Below are 20912 nucleotides of genomic sequence, written 5' to 3'. Positions count from 1 at the left end.
TCCCTACTTAAAGAATGGAATGACATTTTCTATCTTCCAGTCCTCCAGGACCATAAAAGAATATAGAGGCGCTTGAAAGATCATGGCCAATACAGCCGTTATCTCTTCAGCAACCTCCCTCAGTACTCTGGGATGTAGTCCATCTGGTCCAGATGATTTATCCACCTTAAGAACTTTGAGTTTGCCTCACACTTTTTCCTTTATAATAGCAATGTCATTCACTCCTGCTCCCTGTCACACACGGACCTTTGTCACACTCACAGTGAAGACTGATGCAAAGTACCCATTAAGTTCATCTGTCATTTATTTGTCCCCTTTTACTACCTCACCAGCATCATTTTCGAGTGGTCCAATATCGATTCTCACCTCTCTTTTACTCTTGCTATAACTAAAAAAACTTAGAGTATCCTGCTTTATATTATTGCCTAATTTGCCCTCATATTTCATCTTTTCCCTTCTTACAGCTTTTTTGTTGACTTCTGTTGGATTTTAAATGCTTCCCAATCATCCAGCTTCCCACTCAATTTTGCTACCTTATATGCCCAAAGCATCCAGTTTGAACATGCCAGCAACCCACCTTTTCGCATTTTCCTGTCTGTAGAAATGTTTCTGCTGAGCTAAGCCACTTGGGAAGGCCAGGAGTTGGATATGGTTGTCAGAGTCTACTTGAGGTACATGCCATTGTGAGTTTTTAATAGATAGTGGGAGCTTGTCCCTACCACCTCCCTTGGCTATGACAACCTTGAGGAACTAATCACTTTACAGCTCTGACAGTCACTGATTAGGTTTTGATTCCTGCCACTGTCTGTAAGGAGCCTGTCTATTCTCCCTGTTACTTCCTCTGGGTGCTGCAGCTTCCTCCCATATTCCAAAGATGTATATTTAGGGTTAGGGTCAGTCAGCTGTGGGCATGCCACGCTGGTAGCAGAAGCATGGCGACATTAGCGAGCTGTCCCCCAGCACAGTCCTCGCCGATTTGATTTGACACTAAAGCTCAGAATTTCTGAAGTCTTTGGAACTCCAATGAATATAATTCAATATTTCTCAGTCTCGCTTCAATAAAATGAATCTAGAGAATTTAAGCAACTTGACTTTTTTATGTGCAGACATAAGAACTACAGGCTTTATAGAATTACATTGCGGGGTGGGAAATGGTAGGTACGGGAGCCTGAAGACTCCACCGAACAATTCAGAAATAGGTTCTTCCTCCCAGCAATAGCTTTCTGAATGGCGTATTAACCCATGAAGCCTAATTCCTTACTCCATCTTTTTCCACTTTGTTTACTTTACACTTTTTGCACTATTTACTTCTTTTTGCACTTTTTGTTTATTTGCATTTTTGCACTATTTATTTCAATTTTGCACTTTGTGTTTATTTCTGCAATTCATTATAATTCTATGTCTTAACTCTGTACAAACAACAAATTTAGCACCATGCAGTGGTTAGCATGACACCACCACACTTGGGGTGGCGGAGTTTGGAGTTCAATCCTGACTTTGTCTGTGAGGAGTTTGTACAACTGCCCCGTGAGCGTGTGGGTTTCCTCCTACAGCCCAAAGACGTACCGGTTAGTAGGTTAAATGGTCATTGTAAATTGCCCCATGATTAGGCTAGGATGAAGTCAGTGGGTTGCTGGTGGTGCAGCTCAAAGGATTGGAAGGGCCTGTTCCATGTTGTATCTCTAAAGAAAAAAAGTAAATTGATGCATTTTGCACCATTTATGTGAAAGATAATAAAGCTGTTTCTGATTCAGAGGGTTTGTCCTGTTTTAGTCCTGTCAATCTGATTACTTCTTTCTCTATTGGTGTATCGATACCTCAGAAACCTCCACTTGCATTGAATCTCCAGTTCCCTTCCTACCACTTCTGGAATGAGCATTTGTCTTTGAGCTCAAGAAAAAATATTTTCAGTTCAGATGAAGGGTCTCGACCTAAATTATTTTCTGTCTACAGATATTTGCCCTCATCATTTTCATCTATAGGTGCTGCCTGACCCACTGACTTCCTCCAGCAGGTCATTTTGTGCTCCCAGTTCCAATGTCTGTAATCTTTTGCATTTCAAGAAGCAAAATATTTATTTAATGCCAATTTCTCCCTGTAATTGGAGGAGGAGAAGATGGCGGCGCTAGGGCAGTGCACGCGACCTCTCCGGTGAATGATATCTGTAATCTGTCAAGTAGGGGACCGTGCACAATTCTGATTTGATGGAGATGGATGTTAGAGTACGGAGGAACATCTGGAAAACTTCTGAAATGCCCACTTCGCTGCCGCTGCTACTGTGGGGTAACCGGAATCTCCAGAGCAGAAGGCCCTGAATCCTTGGCTTTGCTTGTTTCAGCGGCTGGGGCGAGGTCGAAGGCGCTCTGCAGAGGATGGCACTCAGGAGGCTGTATCGGAGGAGCTGGTCGGAGGCTCGAAGTTTTCAGACGGATGGACCCAGTGTCGGCTGTGGTCGGCTGCTTCCAGGGCATCGGCAAGTTGACGGTGCCTGGAAGTTTATGGCAGGGAGTTTCTCCCTTTTGCTGCCTGCTATCGGGGACTTGGGAGTCGATCGACTCGGGAACTTTGAGACTTTTTTTTACCGTGCCCATAGTTTGTTCTTTATCAAATTATATTATTGCTTTGCAATGCTGTAACTATATGTTATATTTATATGGTTCTGTCAGTGTTAGTCTTTGGTTTGTCCTGTTTTCTGTGATATCACTCCGGAGAAACATTGTATCATTTCTTAATGCATGCATGCATTTTGAAATGACAATAAAAGAGGACTGAGTGTTCTCATAATCTACAAATGTAATTTCTTGTGTCATGACAATTGAATTATCCATGTGCATTATTGCAACTCATGTTATGTACAGTTTCACCAGGGGGATTTCTAATTGATATTTTTTCAGATCTTTTTCAACTCGTTATCAATCTACAGGCCATGCCTCTCAGGGACTTGGGGTATATGTTTTTTTCTTTATAACTGCTTGTTTTTTCTGATATTATAACCATATGTGTTAGTTGTACTATGTTCAGTGTGATGTGTGCTGTTGGCAATGCATTTTGCACCTTGGCCTCTGAGGATCATTGTTTCATTTAGCTGTACTCACGTATGGTTGAATGATAATTAAACTTGAACTTGAATGAAGTCTTCTCCAATCTTCAGGTATTTTCTTTATTTTGATTAGTTATTGCTTTTGAAGAAATAAGCAATTTTTAAAAAATCTAACGCTATAATTAACTCCTTGGGACAGCACAGTTAGCATAGATGGGGTGGCATGGTAGTGTAGCAGCTGGTGCAATAACTTTACAGCACCAGCGATCACCAATCAGGTACAATTCCCATAGTTGTCTATAAGAAGTTTGTACGTTCTCCCTGTGAACTGTGTAGGTTTCCTCCAGATGCTCTGGTTTCCTCCCACATTCCAGATTTTACATGGTTATGAGTGTTCTGTATTGGTGCCAGAAGCAAGGCAACACTGGCTGCCCCTAGCTTATTCCTTGGACTAAGTTGGTTGACAGGAAACAATGTATTTTACTGTATTTTTCAATGTACACATGAAAAGTAAACTTAATTTTTTCCTTAGGAATAAATCTTACCCATTTTTTTCCAATTCTAAATTTGTTAATCTCATTTGCAATTGACCTACGTTAATATATTTCCATATTCTTGACTATATTCACATTTTAACTCAAGGTTCTGAGTGACCTCTCTCTCTGAAATCCGATACAATATTTTACAGTCTTTCAGTTAGTTCTCTGTGCAAGTATAAGAAAATTGGACCAGTTCTACCATTGTTGGGCATTACTATAGAAAGTAGACTTTTTCCCAATGCAGAAATGGCTAACTTGAGAGGATATAATTGTAAAGTGATTGGAGGAAAGTATAGGGGGAATTTCAGAGATATTTTGTTTACACACGGTATAGTAGGGGGATGGAGCGTGGTGACAGAGGTAGATACGTTAGGGACATTTTGAGATTCTTGGATAGACACATGGATGATAGCAAAGTGGAGGGAAGAGTTAGAATGATCTGAGACTAAGTTAATGTAATACCCTGTAATTTATGTACATCAAAACATAGAGTGAATGAAATGTGTTGCTTGTGTCAAATAAAATTAGTGAGGGTTAGCTGGGCAGCGCACCAGTGTCGTCATATTTCCAGTGCCAACAGAGAATGCTCACGACTCACTAATCCCAATATGTATGCCGTTGGAATGTGGGGGGGGGGGGGAACCTGAGCTCCCAGAGGAAATCATGGGGAGAAAACCAACCTCCTTACAGGCAGCAGCAGGTATTGAACCCTGGTAGGTGACCACTGGCACTGTAAAGTGATGTGATAATATCTACACTACTATGTCCCCCTCACTAAGCAGAAACTTACTAACTGTTAAGGAAAGGTACGTCGCATCATGAGTTTCTCCGGTTAGCGGACGATTTCCCTCCATGCCTCTCTGACGTAGTGGGGAATCGTGTACGAGGCAAATTACAACAGTGGTTTGCCTTTGCCTTCTACCAGGTGAGTTTCCAAAGAGATCACCAGCTCGAAACCCAGCATGGATGGAAAGCCTGCAGGGGAGCCGGCTGGATTCGAACTCGGGACCTTTCGTCCCGAAGTCCGGCACTGATGCCACTACACCATCAGCCGGGTTACCAAAACCCTTGCTTCCATTTTGATCCAGTTCAAAGTTCAAAGTAAATTTATTATCAAAGTACATATATGTCACCATACACCACCCTGAGATTCACTTTCTTGCAGGCATTCACAACAGAACAAAGAAATAACATAGAACCAATGAAAAACTACACACAAAGACTGACAATCAATGTGCAGAAGACAAACTATGCAAATACAAAAAAAGGAATAAAAAGCAAACAAACAAACAAGCAAATAAATAAACATGAGATTGTGCAGATGCTGGAAATCCAAGTAACACACACAAAAAGCTGAAGGAACTCAGCAGGTTGGGCAGCCTCTATGGAAAAGAGTATACAGTTGAAGTTTCAGGCGAGACCCTTCATCGGGGCACAAATAAATACTACTGTGAACATGAGTTGTCAAGTCCTTGAAAGTGAGTCTATAGGTTGTGGAATCAGTGCAGAGTTGTGGTGAGTGAAGTTATCCACACCAGTTCAGGAGCTTGATAGTTGTTGGGTAATAACTGCTCCTGAACCTGATGGTCTGGGACCTGAGACTCCTCTATCTCCTTCATAATTCTTGCTTTGTGTTTTATAAGTCTCCTTCTTGATTGTAACCACCTGATCTGTTTCTAGGCAGTATATCAAACAAGAATTATTTTGCACTGGTGTGTGTAAAGTTGAAACAAATTCCATTTTTCAAATAATTTTTACTAGTATTGATCACCATTGAAATGTCTATAGAACAGTAAGTGGTATTTCATTAATACGTTCTCTTGTAAATTATAAAAAATAGTAAAAAATTATTGTAATTCCTACAAGAAAATAGGATATACGCTCTCAAATATGTGGATACATTTAATCCTACCAAATTCTTGATTCTTAAACTCTATTTATTTTTCCTTCATGTTTTATTTCTGTTCCACTTTGTCTCTTTCAGGTTCTCTTCTCACTGATTGTGATGTTCCTTTTACTGTCCCTTCCTTCACATTTCCTCCTTTTCTTTACCAAGACCCTGCCATGGCGACTTGGGTAGTGTTATAGCAGGCCTGCTCAAAGTGTCACCCTCCAGATTTACAACGTGACCTCACACCCAACTCTTTATATGACTTTTTAATTTCCTATTTAACACAAATTAATTACTGCACGCTCTAATACAAATACAAAGAAATGCAGATACTGTCTGGGAAAAACGACAGGTCATATGGAGGGTAATCGAGATTGATGTTTCTCCTGAGTTTAACCTCCAGGTGAACTTTGGCAAAACTGTCTGGGTGCACTTGTGCTGAACCTGTGGTCTGCATTTGAGTCCAGCATAATTCAGATGCCCCACAATAGGCAGAGAATTCTTCAACTTCACAGACAATACAAGCTTTCCTTTTGTGGCTTGTCTATTTAGGATATTTATAACACCAACTGAGAATTACTCTACTCAAGCAGAATATTTTTATAGCCTAATTGGTGACATCATTATATAACTTTGAAATGGATTTAAGAAATTTCTACCAGAGCGCTTATTTTATTTTTGCTCGATCTTATGGTAGTAAAGCATGGCAGATTTGCATGACATGATTTACATTATCATATACTTAGAAAGAATGGAGGTAAGTTTGATCATATTTATTATCAGAGAAAAAGAATTACAAGTTATTTTCTCTTTGGGGGGAGTCTTCTGCTTCCGAGACAGGAAAATTATTGAGTTAATCAGAGACACTCGTATCTTTATCGACAATGTTCCATAGCCGATGGTGGTGAGGTGACAGCAGGTCGTTTTTGCTTTTATGTAAAACAGGTCTGTGAGTTCTGGTAGCGGTGTCAAAAATCGCTGCTGGTTTATATATCGACAACAGCCACTTAAAATGGTGCCAATAAGCGGTGACGTTTTGTGCACAGGTCCAATGGGAATCATCAAGTATTCCCGTTCAGGACTATTACAGCTGAAATCCGCAGTCACAGCCATGGATTCTTGCATGAATCACTATTTTTCCTCTCTTTTTACACAATTTATTAAATGTATTTTAAAATACACTTATTGTAATTTACAGAATTTTTTATTAATGTGTATTACAATGTACTGCTGCCGCAAAGCAACATATTTAATGACAATGCTGGAGGTATTAAACCTGAATCTGATTCTGACATTGGTAAATCTAGCCTCTGTGTAGTGCCACATATATCAGGTCATAGGCGAATTATTTTCCAGGGTGAGGGACTGTATCACTTTCTGAGAGGATAACGGCCATCAACACAAGGAAGGTGATCATTTTTTTCCAACTGGTTGGTTCCAAATGAGCAGAACCTCTCAGCAGTCAAGACTCAAACTGACAATCCTCCCCCCTAATCAGACAGATCAAAGCACACACACAATTGGAAAAAAAAGTCCAAACCCCTCTACATTTTATCCATTTGCCAATTCCAATCAGTATTTGTATTATACAACTGGTTTGTTGATACATTTCAATTAAGGATAATTGATTTAGCAATTATCACAAAAGTGCAAATATTTGGTGTTTTCTTGAGTTCTTTATATCGGGCGGCCTGGTACTGTATTGGTTACCACAACGCTTCACGCCGCCAATGATCAGCGATCAGGGTTCAGTTTCTACTACCCTCTGTGAGGGGGTGGAAATGGCTAATATGAGGGGACATAATTTTAAGATGTATAGGAGAGTGTTAGAGACAGGTTTTTTTTACACAGGGAGTGGAGGGTCCATGGAACACCCTGACAGGGGTTGTGATAAAGGCAGATACATTAAGAACATTTAAGAAAGTCTTATATAGGCACAAGGATGATAGAAAAACGCAGGGCTATGTAGAAGGGAAGGATAAGATTGATCTTAGAGTAGGTTAAAAAGTTGAATCAACATCAAAGGTGTATACTGTGCTGTAATATTCTATGTTCTGAGGAGTTTGTACTTTCTTCCCATGACCACATGGGTTTCCTCCCGATGCTCCAGTTTCCTCCCATGTTCCAAAGATGAACATGTTAGGGTTAGTAAGTTGTGGGCATGTTACGTTGGCGCTGGAATTATAGTGACACTTGCGGGCTGCCCCCAGCACAACCTCGGACTGTGTTGGTCATTGATGCAAATGGCACATTTCACTGCACGTTTCAAGGATTTGACGTGCATATGCCAAATAAATTTATTTAGCGACATAGTGCAGAGTAGGCCCTTCCAGCCACGCTGCCCCAGCAAACCCTGACAAACCTAATTAACCCTAACATAATCACCGGATAAAGTACAATGACCAATTAACCTACCCAGTATGTCCTTGGGTTGTGGGAGGAAACAGGGGCACCCAGGGAAAACCCAAGCATTCCATGGGGAGGATGGACAGACTCCGTACAGAAGTGCCAGAATTGAACTCCAAACTCCAAAACACCCCGAGCTGTGTGTTTCACTAACTGCTGCGTCACCATGGCGCCCAGTAAAGCTAAACTTTAAATCTATATAGAAGAATGAGGACATTGCCAGGTCAGTTGGTTTGAGGAGTGGTGTATTGTGATTGGCTAAACAAGATAGAATGAACTTTGGGGTAAGACACAGATAGACCACTGAAGTTTCATTTCCTGTTGTCTTTAGGTCACTGAAATATTTCCTACGTTGTACCCTGGAATTGATGCACAAGCAGTGTGTTATTGTGAGTGTACATTACAAAGAACCTCATTTCCCAGTGGACAATACGGGCATTTCACCCGGAACTGGAAATGATGAGCTGGTCGCACACGCTCAGTGTAGAGTTGAAGCCGTTTCTGTAAGTAAAATGTTATTGCATTAAATCCAGGCTAAATTTGGCCTTAATGAGAAGTGTAATGTGTGGATCTATTTCTTTAGCGCAATCACTCCCCTTTGCACTACTTACCGATTAATAACTTACCCTTGCGCTATAGTTCTCACTCTTGCTGCAAAGTGAATATACCAGTTAACCTCACCGCCACGTGTTTTTATTTAATTGATATGTAGTTGTACAGACACAACAAATTGGCGATGACTATGAACCTGAATGCCAGCGAATATCACCAACTGCATCAACAATCATGAGATGAGAGAATTCAGAGGAAGGGAGAGACACAATGACAGGAAAGAGTGAATCAGTACGGAGAAGGCTGTCACTGCTGCAAACAAAGTGACGTGTGAATAATCCACATCAAAGTTGCTGGTGAACACAGCAGGCCAGGCAGCATCTCGAGGAAGAAGTACAGTCGACGTTTCAGGCCCAGACACTTCATCAGGTCCTGACGAAGGGTCTCGGCCTGAAACGTTGACTTTACCTCTTCCTAGAGATGCTGCCTGGCCTGCTGCGTTCACCAGCAACTTTGATGTGTGTTGCTTGAATTTCCAGCATCTGCAGAATTCCTGTTGTGATGTGTGAATAATATTGCATGGTACATAGTGAGAGACACACCACTAGCAAAGTTAAGGTGAAAATAATGTGACAATGGCCTTAGTCGGGAAAGTTGACAAATTTGATAGTGCTAATGAGGATTGGGAATCATATACCAAGAAGGTTGAACTGGATTGTAAGGCGAATGATGTGGATGAGGAAAAGAAAGCCGCCGCACTCCTTAGTTTAATGGATGCTAAAATGTACAGGCTCTTACAAACTTAGTAACTTCTGAAAAGCCAGCAAGCAAGACGTTGGACAAAATTGTTACAATTTTACAAAATCACTTGAGCCCTAAACTGCCTATAATAGCTGAGAGATTTAGATTTCACAAAAGGAATCAGTCAAAGGATAAAAGTATTTCTGAATACACTGCAGAACTGTGCAAACTTTCCCAGTATTATGAATTTAGAGATAGACATTTTGATACATTAAGGGACAGGCGTGAAAGTGGTATGCATAATCAACACAGAAGAGGCTACTATCAAAAAGAGCATTGACCATTGCAATATCGTTAGAGACTGCAGCAAAGGATGCAGCAGAATTACAGAAAAAGAGGTTAGAATGTAAAACGCACAAGGTGTCCCTGAATGGAGCAAAAAGCCAAAAATGATATATATGTGGCAAATCCTCCTATGATGCAAATGGCCATTAGTTCAAAGAAAAAGTTTGTAGAAAGTGTCACAGACAAGGCCACACAGAGAGAGTGTGCGAGCGAGATAAAAAGCACAACCAAAAAGAAAAAAACACACAGAGGAAAAAGTTTCAAACCCAAAACTGAACAAATGCATAAAGTGACAGAATGTCGGCGGGAGAAGAAGATGGCAGCATGACGCAGCATGCGCAGCTCTCCGGTGAAATGATATCATATCTGTTAAATAAGGGCCATGGACAATTCTGATTTGATGGAGACAGACGTGAAAGCACAGAGGAACATCTGGAGAAATTTCTGAATGCCGGTTCGCTGCCGCTGTTACTGCGTGATTGAGAATCTTCTGGAGGGAAGGCCCCAAAATCCCTGGCTTTGCCTGCTGCTGGTGATCGAGGCTGAGGTCGAAGTGTTCGGCAGAGATGGTGCTCGGTACTCGGTGTTGGAGGGCTGATCGGAGGCTCCAAGTTTTCGGACGACTCAGAGTCGGACTATGGTCAGGCATGGCAGGGAGAGTTTTCTTCTTTCTCCTGTCTGCATGAGATGTGGGACATTTGAGAGACTTTGAACATTTTTACTGTGCCATGGCCTGTTCTTCATCAAGTTACGGTATTGCTGCACTGCACTGTTGTAACTATATGTTATAATTATGTGTTTTTTGTTAGTTTTTCAGTCTTGGTCTGTCCTGTGTTTCTGTGACATCACACCGGAGGAATATTGTATCATTTCTTAATGCATGCATTACTAAATAACAATAAAAGAGGACTGCGTGTGCTCATAATCTAATGTGAAACAGAATCAGACAACACTGAGTCTGACAAAGGTGAGCTGCCACGCATGGAACTGCATAGCTCCACTGAAGCAGATCGCAAAATCATACAGATCTGTCTGGTGTAAAACTGAAAATGGATCTCATTACAGGGTCACCTTTGTCTATAATTTAGAGGCTGACTACAACGGACTGTTTGCTAAGCTACCATTGGAAAAGATCTTGGTGATGCTGCAGACCTACACAGGCAAACTGAACGTACAAAGGCAAAACACAGCAGTTAGAGTTTTATGTATTGAAAAGTGGAAGGACAGCGCTTTTTGGATGAGAATGGTTGAGAAACATCCAACTAGACTACACTTTATCAAAGCTTTCCATGTGACATCAACAGGCAACTGCAGCCCAAATGGTAGTACTAACCAGAGCCTATTACAGGTGCTTAATGATAATGAGAAGATGTTTGAGAAAAGTATTGGTAAACTCAAAGACATGAAGCCCTGAATTGAACTGGATGAAGCAACACCATCAAGACTCCATAAAACACATCCAGTGTCTTACGCACTATGTACTAAACTGGATGCTGAACTGCAGAGCTTGGAGGTGTCTTGGCGTTCTCTCCAAGGTTCAGTGGAGTGATGGGCCACACCCACTGTCCGAGTGATCAAGATAGGGAAGGCTGGAGCTGTCTGCATAGAGGGGACCTCAAAGTGAGCATCAACCCTGGCCAAGCCTGGCTACTGTGCTCCACCCCTTGAACTCATTTCTACTGTTCGGTAAAATATGGCATCGGACAAAGCAGTGTGAGGAGAGTTTCCAAAAGGTAAAGGAAATACTGATGCCAGGCACTGTACCTGCACATTATGATCCACACGGTCCAGCAACGCTTGCCTGTAATACCTTGCCTTGTAGTTTAGGTGCAGTCATGTCACATGTTATGAGTGAGGGATGGAAGCTTACATCACATTTCCTTACTGCTGTAGATAAAAATTACGTATAGATTGACAGAGGCCTTGAGTCTGGTTTGGGGTGTAAAACGTTTCAACCAGTACTTGGATGGGAGTGAGTTTACCCTCATTACTGATCATTAACCACTAGTGTCCATTTTCAATCCACAGAAGAACGCCTCACTAACAGCAGCAACACAGACGGGCTCTGTTTCTGGGAGGACACAATTACAAGATCAAATTCAAGAGGAAAACTAATCATGGAGGTGCTGATGGATTGTCCAGAAGCTCGTCTATTTCCTCCTTACACATCACAATGCAGCGCACATCACAACCAACAACTCACCAGCTTTCTGTTCCTGGGTCATCTCTTCCACTCACAAATGGATCTTCTCAAATGCAAACTCAGAAGGATTAGGCAGGACAATCAGCTGAGGCAAATTGAGGGTCCCTCAAATAAATAGGTTTGGGTGTTTTATTCCTGGACAAACAGTCCTGGTAAGGGATTACAGAAGTTATCAAAAGTGGGTATTTGGCAAGATTACGAACAAAACTAGTCTACTCTCGTACACAGTGGAGATTCCGTCTGATGTCATCTGGAGATGACACATTAATCAGTTGAGGATAGCAGAGTCAATTGTTAGAGAAGAAAGGTGGCCAGAGGCAGAACCACTTCCTGCAGAGGATAGATAGATAGATTTGATAGATTTGATAGATTTGATAGATTTGATAGATTTGATAGATTTGATAGATTTGATAGATAGATAGATAGATAGATAGATAGATAGATAGATAGATAGATAGATAGATAGATAGATAACATCATTACATCACCATGTCATAAGTGTGCCCCTCACTAAATTAAAGAACAAAAGAATTGTTCATCCTAGCACCTGTGTTTTCCTTCAAATTAGTTTCTAGCATTACAAAATGTAGCAGTGCCCCTGGTCCTAAACTCTCCTACTGTAGGAAATATCTTCTCCACGTCCACTCTATCTAGGCCATTCAATTTTTGATAAGTTTCTATGAGATCCCCCTTCATTCTTCTAAACTCCAACAAGTACAGACCCACATGCATCAAATATTCCTTTGCACATTAACCTGTTCATTCCTGGGATCATTGTCAAAGAACCTCCTCTGGACCCTCTCCAACGTCAGCACATCCTTTCTTAGATACAGGGCCCAACATTGCTCATAGTACTCCAAGAACAGTGTGACCAATGAAGAAGAGGTGCTGCTCTTGGCATCTTTGGCCTTGGAGCATCTACTACTGCTTCATTTTTATCAGCACAATTGTGAAATCTTTGTTTCTCAATAATGTGACAACAGTAGGTGATGCTTGATATAAAGAATTCACATGTATTTTCTAAGTGGGCAAAAAACTCAAAAATCTGAGGTGCAAGGGGACTTGGGAGTCCACGTGTAGGATTCCCTGAGGGTTAACTTGCAGGTTGAATCTGTGTTGAAGAAGGCAAATGCAATTTTAGCATTCCTCTTGAGAGGACAAGAATATAAAAGCAAGGCTGTCATGTTAAGGCTTTATAAGGCACTGGTGAGGCTTCAGTTGGAGTATTGTGAGCAGTAAGGGATGCTTTATCCACTGACGTTGGACAATGTTCAGAAGAGATTCACAAGAATGAGAATGATTCCAGAAATGAAAGGGTTATTGAATGAGGAGCACTTGATAGTTCTGGGTATGTACTTGCTGAAAATTAAAAGAATCATGGTGGGGGATCTCATTGAAAATTATCAGATGTTAAAAAGCCGAGATAAAGTGGATTTGAAGAGGATGTTTCCTATAGTAGGGGAGTCCAGGACCAGAGGCTACAGCCTCAGAATACGGAGACATTCATTTAGAATGGAGAAGAGGAGGAATTTCTTTAGCCCAAGGGTGGAATTCGTTGTCACTGGTGGCTGTGGTGGGCAGGTCATTCGGTGTGTTTAAGGCGGAGATTGATAGGTTCATGATTAGTCAGGGCATTAAAGGATACGGGGAGAAGGCGGGAGAAGGCAGGAGAATGGGGTTGAGAGGGAATATGGATCAGCCATGATAAAATAGTGGAGCAGACTCAATGGACCGAATGGCCTATTTCTTCTATTTCTTATGGTCCTATGGTCTTGTTGCATCATGCTCTGAGCAATAACCTTCTAATGTTTTTAAGAGTCCTGATATTCTGGAGATGTTCCTTGACATCCTCCCTGATGACAATGATGTCATCCTGGGCAGTCTTGCAGCACCCGGTCCATAGCTTTCTGCCAGAATGCAGGTACAGATGCTACTCCAAAAATAAGCCTATTATGGTGATAAAGCCCTTTTTGAGTGATTATGGTGAGAAACACTTTGGGCTGTTCATCTGTCTCCACCTGTAGGTAGGTCCACTTTTTTTCCCTCCTAAAAGGCTGGAAAAGATATCCTCTGTCCTGAGCAGAGAATATTGATGTACATTAAGTGCTAGGTTGATGGTGGACTTATGATCAGCACAGAATTCTTAGCTATTGAGATGACTGTTGTTGCCCATGGGCTCCACTCAACCTTGGTAAGAGCTCCTTCAGCCTCCATGTGACCTAGCTCACTGGCTACTTTATCACGTTGGTATAAGGAACCAGATGGGCTTTGTGAAACTAAGGTGTGGCATTTTCATTTTAACACTATCTTATACTTGATTTGTTTGAGGTTTCCAATGCCATCCTTAAACACTGCTGTGGCATCATCCAGTACCTTTCTTGATTCACTTTCTGTTGACTCTAATCCAAGGAATGTGGCGTGCAACTGGGAGATGGATTTCCAGTCAAGTTGCAGTTGTCTCAGCCAGTCACAGCCTCCACAATACTGGCCCTGCTGTTGTTACCACATACAAGCACAACGTGGATTGATGGTTGTTGTACTTCGCTGTTACAAATGTCAGTCCCACAGAAGTTATCTTTTCACCAGCATAAGATAATTGGATATCTGCAAGCTTCAGTTCAGTATCTTTGGAGTGACGTCCAAACTCATTTTGTGGAATGACTGAAACAGCCAAGCCAGTGTCTGATTCCATTTTAATTAATTTGTCAACCACTTCTAGTGTAACCCATATTGCTTGTTTCTTGTTAGTTTTCACATTGTAAATCTCAAGGCTAATCAGTCCTGTATCACTTACATCATTATCAGATTTTTCATCAACAGCGTGCAGATTTGTGCTCTTTTTGAAACGGCAACTTCACGCACTTCTCAAACTTCCAGCATACTGCTAGCACATTCCATGGTGAAGACTGATGCAAAATACTTTTTCTGTTCATCCATCATTTCCTTGTCCTCCATTACTATCTCTCCAGTATCACTTTACTGTGGTCCGATATCTAATCTTGCATCTGTTTTACTCTTTATATATCTGAAGAAATTTTTCATATCGTTGTTAATATTATTGGCTAGCTTACATTCATATTTTATCTTTTCCTTCCTTATGACTTTTTTAGTTGCCTCTGGTGGCTTGTAAAAAGCTTCACAATCGTCTAACTTTCCACTAATTTTTCCTGTTTTATATGCTCTCTGTTTGACTTTTATGTTGGCTTTGATTTCCCTCGTCAGCCACGGTTACAACATCCCGCATTTAGAATACTTCTTCTTTGTGATGTATAATTTCCTGCCTGTCAAACCTACTGCAATTTTTTGAGGAAGTTACAAGCAGGGTAGACAAAAGATATACAGTCGATGTGGTGTACTTGGATTTTCAGAAGGCTTTTGACAAGGTGCTGCACATGAGGCTGCTTAGCAAGATAAGAGCCCGTGGAATTACAGGGAAGTTACTAACATGGGTGGAGCATTGGCTGATCAGCAGAAAATAGGGAGTGGGAATAAAGGGGTCCTATTCTGTCTAGCTGCCAGTAATCAGTGGAATTCCACAGGGGTTGGTTTTCGGGACCTCTGCTATTTACGATGCATGCCGATGATTTGGACTATGGGGTTAATGGATTTGTGGCAAAATTTGCTGATGATACAAAGATAGGTGGAGGAGCAGGTAGTGTTGAGGAAACAGAGAGCCTGCAGAGAGACTTAGATAGTTTAGGGGAATGGGCAAAGAAGTGGCAAATGAAATACAATGTTGGAAAGAGTATGACCATGCATTTTGGTGGAAGAAATAAACGGGCAGACTAATGGGGAGGGAATTCAAAATGCAGAGAAACAAAGGGACTAGGGAGTCCTTGTGCAGGATACCTTAAAGTTAACCTTCAGGTTGAGTCGGTGGTGAAAAAGGTGAATGCAATGTTGGCATTCATTCTAGAGGTATAGAATATAGGAGGAGGGATGTGATGTTGAGGCTCTATAAAGCACTTGTGAGACCACACTTGGAGTATTGTGTGCAGTCTTGGGCTCCTTATTTTAAAAAGGATATACTGATATTGGAGAAGGTTCAGAGAAGATTCATGAGAATGATTCCAGAAATGAAAGGATTACCGTATGAGGAATGTCTAGCCCCTCTTGGGCTGTATTCCCTGGAGTTCAGGAGAATGAGGGGGTATCTCATAGAAACATTCTGAATGTTTGAAGGCCTGAACAAATTAGATATGGCGAACTTATTTCCCGTGGTAGGGGATTCTACAGTTTCAGGATTGAAGGACGTCCATTTAGAGCAGATATGCAGAGGAATTACTTTAGCCAGAAAGTGGAAAATCTCTGGAATTTGTTGCCATGAGCAGCTGTGGAGGCCAAGTCATTGGGTGTATTTAAGGAAGAGATAGATCGGTTCTTGATTAGCCAGGACATCAAAGGGTATGGGAAGAAGACAGGGGAGTGGGGATGACTGGAAAAATTGGATCAGCCCATGATTGAATGGTGGAGCAGTCTTGATGGGCTGAGTGGCCTACTTCTGCTCCTATATCTTATGGTATTAAATCCTGCACCTTTCAAATTGCTCCTAGGAATTCCTGCCATTGCTGCTCTACCATCATCTTTGCTAGTGTTCCCTTCCAATAAATTTTGACCAGCTCCTTTCTCATGCCTCTGCAATTCCCTTTCCTCCACTGTAATACTGATACATCTGACTTTAACGGTTTCTTCTCAAATTGCCGGGCGAATTTTATCATATTATGATCACTTATCCCTAAGGGTTCCTTTTCCTTAAACTCCCTATTCTATTCTGGTTCATTGCACAACATCCAATCCAGAATAGTTGACCCCCAACTGCTCTCAACCACAAGCTGCTCTGAAAAGCTATTTCATAGGCATTATAGAAATCCTCCTCTTTGGATCCAACACCAACCTAATTTCTCCAATCTACCTGTATATTTAAATCCCACATGACTATTTCCCTTTTGACATGCATTTCTATCTCCTGTTGTAATTTGTAGACCATTCTTTACTACCGTTTGAGGGTCTGTATATAACTCACATCAGTTTAACCTTGCAGTTTCTTAGCTAACCAATGATGATTCAACTCCTTCCAATCCTATGTCATCTCTTTCTAATGATTTGGTTTTAAATTTTACCAACAGAGCCTCTCCCTCCCCCTCTGCCTACCTGACTGTCCTTTTGATACAATGTGTATCCCTGGACATTAACTTCCCAGCTGAAATCTTCTTTCAGCCACGGTTCAGTGATGCCTACAACATCACACATTTTAATCTGTAACTGGGCTCCATTCATCTACCTTATTCTGTATACTGCGTGCATTCAAATATAACACCTTCAGTCCTGTATTCTCCCTTTTCAGTTTGTTTGCCTTTTATATTAAAACTCATCCTGTTGACTGCAACTTTGTCCTCTCCTTTCCAGCAGCTTCACTACAGATTGCCTCTGTTTGTAAACCAACTACCCCATCCTCATACTATCACTTCAGTTCCTATCCCCCTTCCACATTAGTTTAAACCCTTCTGAACAGCTCAAACAACCTGCCCGCAAGGATATTGGTCCCCCTCAGGTTCAGGTGCAACCTGTCCCTTTTGTACAGGTCATACCTTCCACAGAAGAAATCCCAATGATCCATAAATCTGAAACTGGCCCTTGCACCAATTCCACAGCCACACGTTCATCTGCCAAAACATCCTATTCTTACGCTCACTAGCACGTAGCACAAGCAACAATCCAGAGATTACTTCCTTGGAGGTCCTGTTTTACAGCTTTTTACCTAATTCCTTAAAATTTCTCCTCAGGACCTCCTTGACTAGTCTACCTTTGTCATTGGTGCCAATATGTACCAAGACGTCTGGCTGCTCACTCACCCCTTTAGAATACTGTGGACCCAATCTGAGACATCCCTGACCCTGGCATCTGGGAAGCAACATACCGTCCGGGTGTCTCTATTGCACTGACAGAATCTCACCTCTGTTCCTTTGACTATAGAGTCTCCTATCACCACTGCAGTCCTCTTCACCACTCTTCTCTTCTGAGCCACAGCACTAGACTCAGTGGCACAGACCCGGTCCCTTCAGCTCCCCCGGTAGGTCGTCACCCTCAGCAGAATACAAAGTGTTACACATATTATTAAAGGGAATGGCCACAGGGTACTCTCCACTGGCTGCCCATTTCCTTTCCTTCTCCTGACAGTCACCCTGTCCCCTGCCTTCTGCAACCTAGGGGTGACCACTTCCCTGCAGCTCTTATCTATGACTTACTCAGTCTCCCATATTAGCTAAAGGTCATCGAGCTGTAGCTCCAGTTCCTTAACACCTTCTCTGAGGAGCTGCAGTTCGGTGCGCCTGGTGCAAACATGGTTATCTGGGAGCCTGGAAGTCTCCCAGAATTCCCACGTCTCACACACAGAACAAAACAGTGCCCCTGAAGCCATTCTCACTGCTCTTACTGTACCCTAATGGATGAGGATGAGGAATGAAGAATAAAGAAAAAAAAGTAACTTATCATTTGCCAACCTCGGCCCCAAGCCTAATGAGCCAAAGCCTCCCTACTCTAACACTGGTCCAGTCACAACAATGGCCACTCCCCTTGCCACTACCTTATTTTATTTATCCTTTCTAATGAACCCTGCTCACTGACTGGACTCAATCAAATCTGAAAAGGTCTCGCAAATGGATTCCTTTCCAATCTACAGTGCAAACCTAAGTGAAAACCTAGCTCTCTAACCTTTTTCCCGCTTACTGATTGAACTCAGCAAAATTATCACCTGTATTCACTGCTTATGAATCCAGGAATTTCGTCCATTTTCTGCCTGTTTTTTTTAAAAACTGAAACATCTTTCTCTCCTCCTCCCGAAGAAAACAATGTGCTGTCCTTTATTTTAAGTTGAACGTCCTTTTCTCCCCTTCTGAAGAAAAACTGTGCCACACTTCAACAGCTAGGTAGTTGACTCAGGTTCATTTGAAAACTTACAAAACGTAACCGTGACGATGACGATGAGTAAGTCTAGAAGCTAATTGAAAGGAAAACAGAGCCAGGATGAACATATCTACTTCATTTTAGATGCAGTGGTGTGATGACGTATGCTATTCACATACTTTTACATATAACTTAATCAAACAATATATTTACAATATTACTGAAATATTAAATATACAACAGGCACCGCCTTGGAATGGAATTTCATCTCTTTAGGTGAGAGATGAGGAGGAATGTCGTTAGCTAGAGAGTGGTTGATCTATGGAATGTATTGCCACAGACAGCTATGGAGGCCAAATCATTGCATATATTTAAACTGAGGGCTGAGAGGTGCTGGATTAGTCAGGGAAACAAAGGTAACAGGGAGAAAAATAGGAGAGTGGGGTTTAGAGGGATAATAGATCAGCCATGATTGAATGGCAGAGCAGATTTGATGGGCCGAGTGGCCTAATTCTACTCCTAGTCCCGCAGCCCTCGGAGTCGTCTGATGCCAGTGGCCAGAGGTAGAGGCGTCATAAGCGGTGTGCGAGGAAACGGAAGCGAGGCGAGCGGGCAGGAGTCCGTGCCAGGAAAAAAGCAAGCCCTAGCCGGCCAGCTCTCCCGTCCATTCTGCTCTCCAATGGACATTAAATTGGACTGCATCCAACTCCAACAAACTGCTCGGCAAGAGTACAGAAATGGATGTAATCCCGGACGCCGCCATTCAGCTGTTTATTTATGTAACAGTTTTTCCCCCAAGCCACTGGACTACCAGCCTACTGCCTCTGCTGTGCCTATTGTCTTGGTTTATTATTTATTGTAATGCCTGCACTGTTCAGTGTACTGTATGCAGTCCTGCGTAGGTCTGTAGTCTAGTGTAGTTTTTGTGTTGTTTTACGTAGTTCAGTGTAGTTTTTGTATTGTTTCATGTAGCACCATGGTCCTGAAAAATGTCGTCTCGTTTTTACTGTGTACTGTACCAGCAGTTATGGTCAAAATGACAATAAAAAGTGACTTGACTTGATGTCTTATGATCTTATTCTAAGATCAGCAGGAAACAAACACATTTTAACGCCTCTGGTTAAAGATTAGCTTTATTTGTCACATGTATATTGAAACACACAGTGAAGTGTGTCATTTACATCAAATCAGATCGGTGAGGATTGTGCCGGGCAGCCCTGTAAGTGCCTCCACGCATCTGGCACCAACACGGCATGTCCACATCTCACTAACCCTAACCTGCAAGTCTCTGAAATGTAAATGGAGACCAGAGGAAACCCATGAATCTTGGGGAGAACGTACAGTCTCCTTACAGACAGCGGTGGAAATGGAACTCTGATATTACAGCTGGTGGTGTAAAGCCTTCCACTAACTGCTATACTACTGTACCATCCCATGGTACGATCTGTCGGTTATGAGACCACAAGAAATAACAGCAGGATTAGGCCATTCAGGCCATTGTTTCTCCTCCACCATTCTATCATGGCTGATTTACTATCTCTCTCATCCCCTTTCTCCTTTCAAATGCTGACATTCACCTTTCACTGTCGCAATGTAATCCTTTTTGTAATTGAAATAAATAACCAACTATTTTTACTTTTACTTTATAATTCCTTTAAATGAATTTATTTTATTTAGAGATACAGTATGGGATAGGCCCTTATGGCCCCTTGAACCATGCTGTCCAGCAAGCCACCTATTTAACCCTAGCCTAATCACAGGACAATTTACGATAACCGATTAATTTACTAGCTATCACGTCTTTAGAGCATGGGAGAGAACCAGAGCACCCAGGGAAAACCATGCATTCCATGGGGAGAACGTACAGACCAGAGGATGTCAGAATTGAACTCTGAACTCCGCCATATCGAGTACTGTGTCCAGTTCTGGTCGCCTCACTATAGAAAGGATGTGGAAGCATTGGAAAGGGTACAGAGGAGATTTACCAGGATGCTGCCTGGTTTAGAGAGTATGGATTATGATCAGAGATTAAGGGAGCTAGGGCTTTACTCTTTGGAGAGAAGGAAGATGAGAGGAGACATGATAGAGGTATACAAGATATTAAGAGGAATAGATAGAGTGGATAGTCAGCGCCTCTTCCCCAGGGCACCACTGCTCAATACAAGAGGACATGGCTTTAAGGTAAGGGGTGGGAAGTTCACGGGGGATATTAGAGGAAGGTTTTTTAATCAGAGAGTGGTTGGTGCGTGGAATGCACTGCCTGAGTCAGTGGTGGAGGCAGATACACTCATG

The sequence above is a fragment of the Mobula birostris genome, chromosome 17, assembly GCF_030028105.1.
Source record: "Mobula birostris isolate sMobBir1 chromosome 17, sMobBir1.hap1, whole genome shotgun sequence".
Classification (NCBI taxonomy): domain Eukaryota; kingdom Metazoa; phylum Chordata; class Chondrichthyes; order Myliobatiformes; family Myliobatidae; genus Mobula; species Mobula birostris.
Note: the sequence above shows the minus strand (reverse complement) of the source record.